This window comes from Brassica napus, unplaced genomic scaffold (genome assembly GCF_020379485.1).
Source record: "Brassica napus cultivar Da-Ae unplaced genomic scaffold, Da-Ae ScsIHWf_1182;HRSCAF=1697, whole genome shotgun sequence".
NCBI classification, from domain to species: domain Eukaryota; kingdom Viridiplantae; phylum Streptophyta; class Magnoliopsida; order Brassicales; family Brassicaceae; genus Brassica; species Brassica napus.
Window position 1 is genome coordinate 79665 of NW_026014602.1, and position 9883 is coordinate 89547.

Sequence of the window (9883 nt, forward strand, 5' to 3'; positions counted from 1 at the left end):
TGATCGGTCTAGTACAGAGAAAGGTGTTCTCTGGTCTCTCTACAGAAATTCCAATGGAGCATATTGAGAGCTTCGAAAAAGTCTGCAGTTTCACTCGCGTGAATGGTGTTCCACCAGACTACATCACGTGCATGTTATTCCCATTCTCTCTTGATGGAAAAGCTGCACGGTGGTTGAACTCTCTCCCTACCGGCTCTCTCACTTCATGGGAACAGGTCCGATCAGCGTTCCTCAGCCATTTCTACTCTAAGGCGAGAACAGCTGCATTGAGGAACAAGATCACCTCCTTCAGACAGCTCACTGATGAGCTTTTCTGCGACGCATGGGAGCGCTTCAATGACTATCGCAGAGAATGTCCTCACCATGGATTTGATGATGATTATATCCTGGACATTTTCTATGATGGAGTGGACTGGAAATACCAAGGTGCTCTAAACTCTGCGAGCAATGGAGACTTCATGACTCAAACCACTGCTGGAGCGTTTAAGCTGATTGAGAACATGGCTGCTAGCTCAGCTAATAAGAAAGAGGAGAGTGATTGCTCCAAGAAAGGAAACAGTTCTGACGCCCAGAAAATAGATGAGCTAGCTGCCAAGGTTGATCAGCTACTGAAAAACAACCAAGGACACGTCTTCAGCATGGAGCAACCTACAGCCGGGCATATTCAGAACCAGAACCAACGACAACCGCAGAGCAATCCGCATGTTGTTCCAGCTACCGAGAACAGTCAACCAGATGAGCTGAAGGGTCTGGGTATGATGATGCAACAACTGTTGCAGGGTCAGCAGGTTCAGGCCAAGGTGTTGAATCAGGTAACCACAGAAATTGACACCAGGATGGGCAACATGTTCACTGAGCTGAATAACAAGTATGACAATCTTGCGATCCATATGAGAAAGATCGATGTTCAGCTTGCTCAAACAGCTGAGAGTGTCAAGAGGCAACAAGAGACGCTCCCTGGAAGAACTGATAAAAATCCTAGGACTGAGCACTGTAATGCAATAGAGCAGCCGTTCGCTGAGACTGCTCCAGGCGCAGAAGAGAGAGCAGAGCAGTCTGCTAGCTCTGGAGTGACTGCTCCTAGCGAACCTGCTGAGACTCCACCATCTCGAGTCTATGTTCCCAAGGTTCCCTATCCAATTCCACCTAGACATCTGATGGATCCCATTAGTGAAGAGCAGCTGATAGGTTTTAACAAGATGGTGAGAAGGCTTCCTAAAGAACTTGCATTCGAAGATGCTCTGCAGATTCGTCCATTGCTCCAGTTCTTTAAACACTGTAGAGAGACTCAAGAGGAGATCAAGGTCCTCTATACCAGAGCACTGTCTACGCCAGCACTGAAGGTATTGCCTAAGGTTGATGATCCTGGAAAGTTTGTTTTCCCATGTTCCATCGCAGGAACAACCTTCAAGGACGCTCTTTGTGACTCTGGTTCTTGTGTGAATCTCATCTCAAAGGCTATTGTAGACGATTTGGGTATTGCTGATGTTGAGCGTTCTCAGTTGACCCTGACCTTTGCAAACTCTTCCAGAGCAGTCCCATATGGAACCATCCGCAGCCTTCATGTTCAAGTAGGGGAATGCATTGTTCCTGCTGAGTTTCAGTTGTTGAGATGAACAAGGATCATGAGATGCCTTTGATATTTGGAAGGACATTCATGGCTACTGTTGGAGCAACCATCGATATGCCCAACAAGAGAGTCTGCTTCTCCAACATCAACAAGAAAGTTTTCTACAAGGCTGTACCCACCAGATCTTCCTCATCACACGCCTCTCGCATCTCAGTGTTTGATGTAGAAAAGCTGAAGGTTGTTCCAGAGAAGGAGCATGGTGATAAGGGTGAGAGCAGACTGTTCTTTGATGAAGATCCTAGCACTGATCCTACTAAATTCAGAGGGAATTCAAGGGTGAAACAGAAAGTCCAGAAGAAAAGGGTCAAGGGAGATCCTACAGTGACTTTGATACCTCTCAAGTGTGATGAGAACTCCATTGAGTATGAGGTAAAGTGCAAGGGTACCTCTAAACCGTTCTCTAAAGTCAGAGCTATTCTCACACATGAGCTGAAAGAGAAAGGGGAAGCTGCTGTGAAAGGGTTGTTGAGCAGGGTTTTGAAGCTGAACATGTCTGATTGTGGAGCTTGTTTTGGAACAGGCCCTCCTGCTCAACCCGACTGATCCCAGTCACCAAGTCAAGCTAGAGACTTAAACCAAGTGCTTGGTGGGAGGCAACCCACTGGTAAGTGTAAATATAACTTGGTGTTGTTTTTGTTTACTCATTTTTCGTTTTAGTTTATTGAGTTTCAGGTCAAAAAGCAAAAAAAAAAAAAAAAAATTCTAGATACTTCAAAAATTCTGGGTTGCAGAAACGGAACAACCTACCCCCTGAAAAGAGCGGTTGTTCCAGGCGATCATCTGACGATAGAACACCCAGAATTTTCATGGAGCGCCTGCTCCACTCAGGTAAGTATCTCGACCCAAAAAAAAAAAATATTTATTCTTGTTTTCTCCTTCTCTCTGATTTATTTTCACACCAGGGACGTTGTGAAGTAAGTCTGGGGGAGGGTTTTCGTCGTTTACTAACTCGTTTCTTTCTTTTGTTTTTCTTTTGGGTCAATTTGAGTCAGATTTTATTGAGTCAGTCAAAACTTTGTGGGAATTAGGACCTTATTCTGTGTTGATCACTGACCACCTCGTGCTTTAGTTATCTTATTCAGTGACCTTAGCAGTGGCGAAAGACACACATGTGGACCTGGAACACCCTGACATATCTCACTTGATTCTCCAGAAGTTCTCAGCCGATCAGGTTACACTGGGTAGACTTAACTCCACCTTACTTGAACCTAATCTTGACTGAAATTCTTCTTGTTATGGGCATTAGATCAGGGAAACGAGAACACACTCAGGACTTCTTATCCTTTTTATCCATCTTGCTGATCCTGAGTGGCTAGCTCATCTTTAGCTAGTTCCCACCCTGCACCTTAGCCTTTATTCCACCTTCATGCATTTGTTTTTCAGTGTCATATGTGCAGATATGTGCAAAAAGGTCGGAGAGGAAAGGATCAACGCAGCCTCCTACTCGTTACTGCTGCAGAAATTATGTCAGAAAGGAGAACAAGCAGATTAAGGGAGCAACCGCTCCATAACCAATGAACTGCGCAAGAGCAGGGGTGGAGAACCAGAATGGTCGCGAAATCAGAACCACCAGTGGCACTCAGAACGATCATGTATTACCTCCTTCTTCGTCACATCACCATATCAATCATCAAAAAAAAAAAAAAAAACGAGATTAATGTGATGGAGAAGGGGAAGAAAGAAAAGAAACATGGAGCCACTGGAAAGGTCGAGCAAGAAGTTGGTACCAAGTATTGAAGAGTGTGTAGAGGAAAGTGGAAAGCAGAACAATCAGTTGCCTGTTCCGTCATCAGAACAGTCGCACCAGATAGAGCAAAAACGAGTAGAGGCTGTGGACATCAATGGATCTATCCTCTCTTGCCATTTTGTGTGATATCCTGCATCCTCTTCAATGAAATGGTAGCCCCTAAACACTCTTAACTCCACCATTAAATAGCCTGTTCCACACCTAGACCGTCTACCCTGAATGATGCCTGTGATGAGAAGCTCACGCTACTCTTAAATGAATGTAGGGAGTTCTGTCTCGATAGTGTTGCTTTTTCAGGTTTGAGATGAAGAGTATGGAGCCGATTTTTGAACAGCAGTCAGTGGGGTTCCAGTAAGGGTGTGTTGTCCTAGTTTTACTGCTTGTATGGTTCAGAGATTCGTGGTTAAAGTATGGTTGCTGAGAATAGGAGAGTTCCCACACTTTCAAACCTTTCTCCCTGTTCTTGATACTTGACATTGTTTGAGGACAAACAAGGATCTAAGTCTGGGGGAATTGATATATGGTGTTTTATACATCTTGTATATATGCTTTTAAATTGGTTTTCAAGTCTTTATCGAGTCTTCCTAGTCCTTTTGGAGTCATTACAGGTCTGGAGTTGCATTGGATGGGAGATGGACCAGCTGGAACAAAAGAGGCAGAAAACAGTGCAATTTGGTGATTTTCACGCAGAACAGTCTTGATGACTGTTCCGAGTGAGTGTTCCAGCGGCAGAGATTTTTAAGGAAACTACAATCATTACGGGATTTGCCCTAATTATCCATATTTTCTCTCCCAGCCGCCTGTGGCTTTGATATATCATATTTTCTGTTTCTCTTTATCATTCTACGCTGTTTTGGAGACAAAGAACCAGACCTTAGAGTTGGAGACTTGAGATTTGCTACTTTGTAAAGGGAGAAGGCCATCTCTCTCGATTTAGAGAAGAACCCCCTGAACCCTATTACTTTATTTCAGTCATATTTCATGTTGCTTTATATCTCTGTCTCTGTGTTTTCTTGCTCCATGGCTGAGTAGTCAGCTTGCTTAGTCTAGGGTGTTAGGGTGTTAGATCCGTGAGCTTGACATAAATAAGTTATAAATCGATTGTCTTCATTCATTGTTGTTCTTAAGGCTTGCATCAAGTTAACCACTTAGTGCCTGATTCTAGGTTTAATCTATTCATCAAAAGTGTTATAGGTTGCTAGACATAACTTGAATGAGCATTGCATCCCTAACCAGCGAAAGTAGATGTTAGGGTGTTTTGTGAACATATCGGACTTGACCTCTATTGCTTGCTGTCGCATCTTGATCCAAACGAGAGTTTAGGTATCAAGATCGATCAGCATAGGGAGCAGTACCACGACAGTGGGCTGTTCTACTTGAGTGATCCGAGTTCTAGACTTGCTCTTAATTAAACTTGAATAATTGTTTGGCTCACACTTGTTTAACACCCGATCAAACCACCCTAGGCTAGCATTTTTAATCATCTGAAAACTTTAATTCAATCTATTACTTGCTTGTTACGATTCCTCAACTTTAAAACCCCCATATTGTTTTAGCTTGATTTGATCCCATAAAGATAAAGTGTAAGATTTGGTCTCTGTGGATTCGATCCTAAAGTGCTACATCGACATACCATTCGATTGTGGTAGTGTGCACATTAGGTTATTTGGTGTGCGTATACACGTAATATCAAATTGGCGCCGTTGCCGGGGACCATTTTTTTACCTTTATTTTTCGGTTATTTATTTAGTCTAAGACCTCTAACTTGCCTTATCCTTTTTGTTGCAGCTAATGTTCCAGGTGCATGACCAGTAGACATACTCGGAGAAACGCACAAGGAGAGTTAGTTACATTTACCAACCAGGAGCTAGCAAGGTTAGAAAGAACAAATCGTCAACAGCCAAGGCAAACTGACACCACTATGGGTGATCACGCCAATCAGGATGATCTCGCTGCGGCTATGGCACTCATGCAGCAGCAGATGCAACAAATGCAGCAGACCATCCAAGCTCAGCAGGATGCTGCTGAACAGGCTGCTCTCGCGCAGCAGGAACAACAGGCGCAGACTGTTCCAATCGGGCAGAGAAACCTTCCGCGTAACATCCCTACTACGCGCTCTGCCATTGTTCCTCCACTCTGCACCAGGCAGGACTTCGAGATCAAGCCTGCTTTGATCGGTCTAGTACAGAGAAAGGTGTTCTCTGGTCTCTCTACAGAAATTCCAATGGAGCATATTGAGAGCTTCGAAAAAGTCTGCAGTTTCACTCGCGTGAATGGTGTTCCACCAGACTACATCACGTGCATGTTATTCCCATTCTCTCTTGATGGAAAAGCTGCACGGTGGTTGAACTCTCTCCCTACCGGCTCTCTCACTTCATGGGAACAGGTCCGATCAGCGTTCCTCAGCCATTTCTACTCTAAGGCGAGAACAGCTGCATTGAGGAACAAGATCACCTCCTTCAGACAGCTCACTGATGAGCTTTTCTGCGACGCATGGGAGCGCTTCAATGACTATCGCAGAGAATGTCCTCACCATGGATTTGATGATGATTATATCCTGGACATTTTCTATGATGGAGTGGACTGGAAATACCAAGGTGCTCTAAACTCTGCGAGCAATGGAGACTTCATGACTCAAACCACTGTTGGAGCGTTTAAGCTGATTGAGAACATGGCTGCTAGCTCAGCTAATAAGAAAGAGGAGAGTGATTGCTCCAAAAAGGAAACCGTTCTGACGCCCAGAAAATAGATGAGCTGACTGCCAAGGTTGATCAGCTACTGAAAAACAACCAAGGGCACGTCTTCAGCATGGAGCAACCTACGGCCGGGCATATTCAGAACCAGAACCAACGACAACCGCAGAGCAATCCGCATGCTGTTCCAGCTACCGAGAACAGTCAACCAGATGAGCTGAAGGGTCTGGGTATGATGATGCAACAGCTGTTGCAGGGTCAGCAGGTTCAGGCCAAGGTGTTGAATCAGGTAACCACAGAAATTGACACCAGGATGGGCAACATGTTCACTGAGCTGAATAACAAGTATGACAATCTTGCGATCCATATAAGAAAGATCGATGTTCAGCTTGCTCAAACAGCTGAGAGTGTCAAGAGGCAACAAGAGACGCTCCCTGGAAGAACTGATAAAAATCCTAGGACTGAGCACTGTAATGCAATAGAGCAGCCGTTCGCTGAGACTGCTCCAGGCGCAGAAGAGAGAGCAGAGCAGTCTGCTAGCTCTGGAGTGACTGCTCCTAGCGAACCTGCTGAGACTCCACCATCTCGAGTCTATGTTCCCAAGGTTCCCTATCCAATTCCACCTAGACATCTGATGGATCCCATTAGTGAAGAGCAGCTGATAGGTTTTAACAAGATGGTGAGAAGGCTTCCTAAAGAACTTGCATTCGAAGATGCTCTGCAGATTCGTCCATTGCTCCAGTTCTTTAAACACTGTAGAGAGACTCAAGAGGAGATCAAGGTCCTCTATACCAAAGCACTGTCTACGCCAGCACTGAAGGTATTGCCTAAGGTTGATGATCCTGGAAAGTTTGTTTTCCCATGTTCCATCGCAGGAACAACCTTCAAGGACGCTCTTTGTGACTCTGGTTCTTGTGTGAATCTCGTCTCAAAGGCTATTGTAGACGATTTGGGTATTGCTGATGTTGAGCGTTCTCAGCTGACCCTGACCTTTGCAAACTCTTCCAGAGCAGTCCCATATGGAACCATCCGCAGCCTTCATGTTCAAGTAGGGGAATGCATTGTTCCTGCTGAGTTTCAAGTTGTTGAGATGAACAAGGATCATGAGATGCCTTTGATATTTGGAAGGACATTCATGGCTACTGTTGGAGCAACCATCGATATGCCCAACAAGAGAGTCTGCTTCTCCAACATCAACAAGAAAGTTTTCTACAAGGCTGTACCCACCAGATCTTCCTCATCACACGCCTCTCGCATCTCAGTGTTTGATGTAGAAAAGCTGAAGGTTGTTCCAGAGAAGGAGCATGGTGATAAGGGTGAGAGCAGGCTGTTCTTTGATGAAGATCCTAGCACTGATCCTACTAAATTCAGAGGGAATTCAAGGGTGAAACAGAAAGTCCAGAAGAAAAGGGTCAAGGGAGATCCTACAATGACTTTGATACCTCTCAAGTGTGATGAGAACTCCATTGAGTATGAGGTAAAGTGCAAGGGTACCTCTAAACCGTTCTCTAAAGTCAGAGCTATTCTCACACATGAGCTGAAAGAGAAAGGGGAAGCTGCTGTGAAAGGGTTGTTGAGCAGGGTTTTGAAGCTGAACATGTCTGATTGTGGAGCTTGTTTTGGAACAGGCCCTCCTGCTCAACCCGACTGATCCCAGTCACCAAGTCAAGCTAGAGACTTAAACCAAGCGCTTGGTGGGAGGCAACCCACTGGTAAGTGTAAATATAACTTGGTGTTTTTTTTGTTTACTTATTTTTCGTTTTAGTTTATTGAGTTTCAGGTCAAAAAGCAAAAAAAAAAAAATTCGAGATACTTCAAAAATTATGGGTTGCAGAAACGGAACAACCTACCCCCTGAAAAGAGCGGTTGTTCCAGGCGATCATCTGACGATAGAACACCCAGAATTTTCATGGAGCGCCTGCTCCACTCAGGTAAGTATCTCGACCCAAAAAAAAAATATTTATTCTTGTTTTCTCCTTCTCTCTGATTTATTTTCACAACAGGGACGTTGTGAAGTAAGTCTGGGGGAGGGTTTTCGTCGTTTACTAACTCGTTTCTTTCTTTTGTTTTTCTTTTGGGTCAATTTGAGTCAGTTTTTATTGAGTCAGTCAAAACTTTGTGGGAATTAGGACCTTATTCTGTGTTGATCACTGACCACCTCGTGCTTTAGTTATCTTATTCAGTGACCTTAGCAGTGGCGAAAGACACACATGTGGACCTGGAACACCCTGACATATCTCACTTGATTCTCCAGAAGTTCTCAGCCGATCAGGTTACACTGGGTAGACTTAACTCCACCTTACTTGAACCTAATCTTGACTGAAATTCTTCTTGTTATGGGCATTAGATCAGGGAAACGAGAACACACTCAGGACTTCTTATCCTTTTTATCCATCTTGCTGATCCTGAGTGGCTAGCTCATCTTTAGCTAGTTCCCACCCTGCACCTTAGCCTTTATTCCACCTTCATGCATTTGTTTTTCAGTGTCATATGTGCAGATATGTGCAAAAAGGTCGGAGAGGAAAGGATCAACGCAGCCTCCTACTCGTTACTGCTGCAGAAATTATGTCAGAAAGGAGAACAAGCAGATTAAGGGAGCAACCGCTCCATAACCAATGAACTGCGCAAGAGCAGGGGTGGAGAACCAGAATGGTCGCGAAATCAGAACCACCAGTGGCACTCAGAACGATCATGTATTACCTCCTTCTTCGTCACATCACCATATCAGTCATCAAAAAAAAAAAAAAAAAAATTAATGTGATGGAGAAGGGGAAGAAAGAAAAGAAACATGGAGCCACTGGAAAGGTCGAGCAAGAAGTTGGTACCAAGTATTGAAGAGTGTGTAGAGGAAAGTGGAAAGCAGAACAATCAGTTGCCTGTTCCGTCATCAGAACAGTCGCACCAGATAGAGCAAAAACGAGTAGAGGCTGTGGACATCAATGGATCTATCCTCTCTTGCCATTTTGTGTGATATCCTGCATCCTCTTCAATGAAATGGTAGCCCCTAAACACTCTTAACTCCACCATTAAATAGCCTGTTCCACACCTAGACCGTCTACCCTGAATGATGCCTGTGATGAGAAGCTCACGCTACTCTTAAATGAATGTAGGGAGTTCTGTCTCGATAGTGTTGCTTTTTCAGGTTTGAGATGAAGAGTATGGAGCCGATTTTTGAACAGCAGTCAGTGGGGTTCCGGTAAGGGTGTGTTGTCCTAGTTTTACTGCTTGTATGGTTCAGAGATTCGTGGTTAAAGTATGGTTGCTGAGAATAGGAGAGTTCCCACACTTTCAAACCTTTCTCCCTGTTCTTGATACTTGACATTGTTTGAGGACAAACAAGGATCTAAGTCTGGGGGAATTGATATATGGTGTTTTATACATCTTGTATATATGCTTTTAAATTGGTTTTCAAGTCTTTATCGAGTCTTCCTAGTCCTTTTGGAGTCATTACAGGTCTGGAGTTGCATTGGATGGGAGATGGACCAGCTGGAACAAAAGATGCAGAAAACAGTGCAATTTAGTGATTTTCACGCAGAACAGTCTTGATGACTGTTCCGAGTGAGTGTTCCAGCGGCAGAGATTTTTAAGGAAACTACAATCATTACGGGATTTGCCCTAATTATCCATATTTTCTCTCCCAGCCGCCTGTGGCTTTGATATATCATATTTTCTGTTTCTCTTTATCATTCTACGCTGTTTTGGAGACAAAGAACCAGACCTTAGAGTTGGAGACTTGAGATTCTGCTACTTTGTAAAGGGAGAAGGCCATCTCTCTCGATTTAGAGAAGAACCCCCTGAACCCTATTACTTTAT

The 9883-nt window shown here is 44.1% G+C and overlaps 2 non-coding genes across 2 annotated transcripts; both read right to left on the bottom strand.

Moving 5' to 3' along the window:
- Positions 1–263: 263 nt before the first annotated feature.
- LOC125596322 lies at positions 264–370 on the bottom strand. The gene has a single exon (XR_007330995.1). It is a non-coding gene; the product is annotated as a small nucleolar RNA R71 (small nucleolar RNA).
- A 5441-nt stretch (positions 371–5811) lies between these two features.
- On the bottom strand, positions 5812–5918 carry LOC125596323. Its single transcript, XR_007330996.1, has one exon. It is a non-coding gene; the product is annotated as a small nucleolar RNA R71 (small nucleolar RNA).
- Between the last annotated feature and the right edge of the window lie 3965 nt (positions 5919–9883).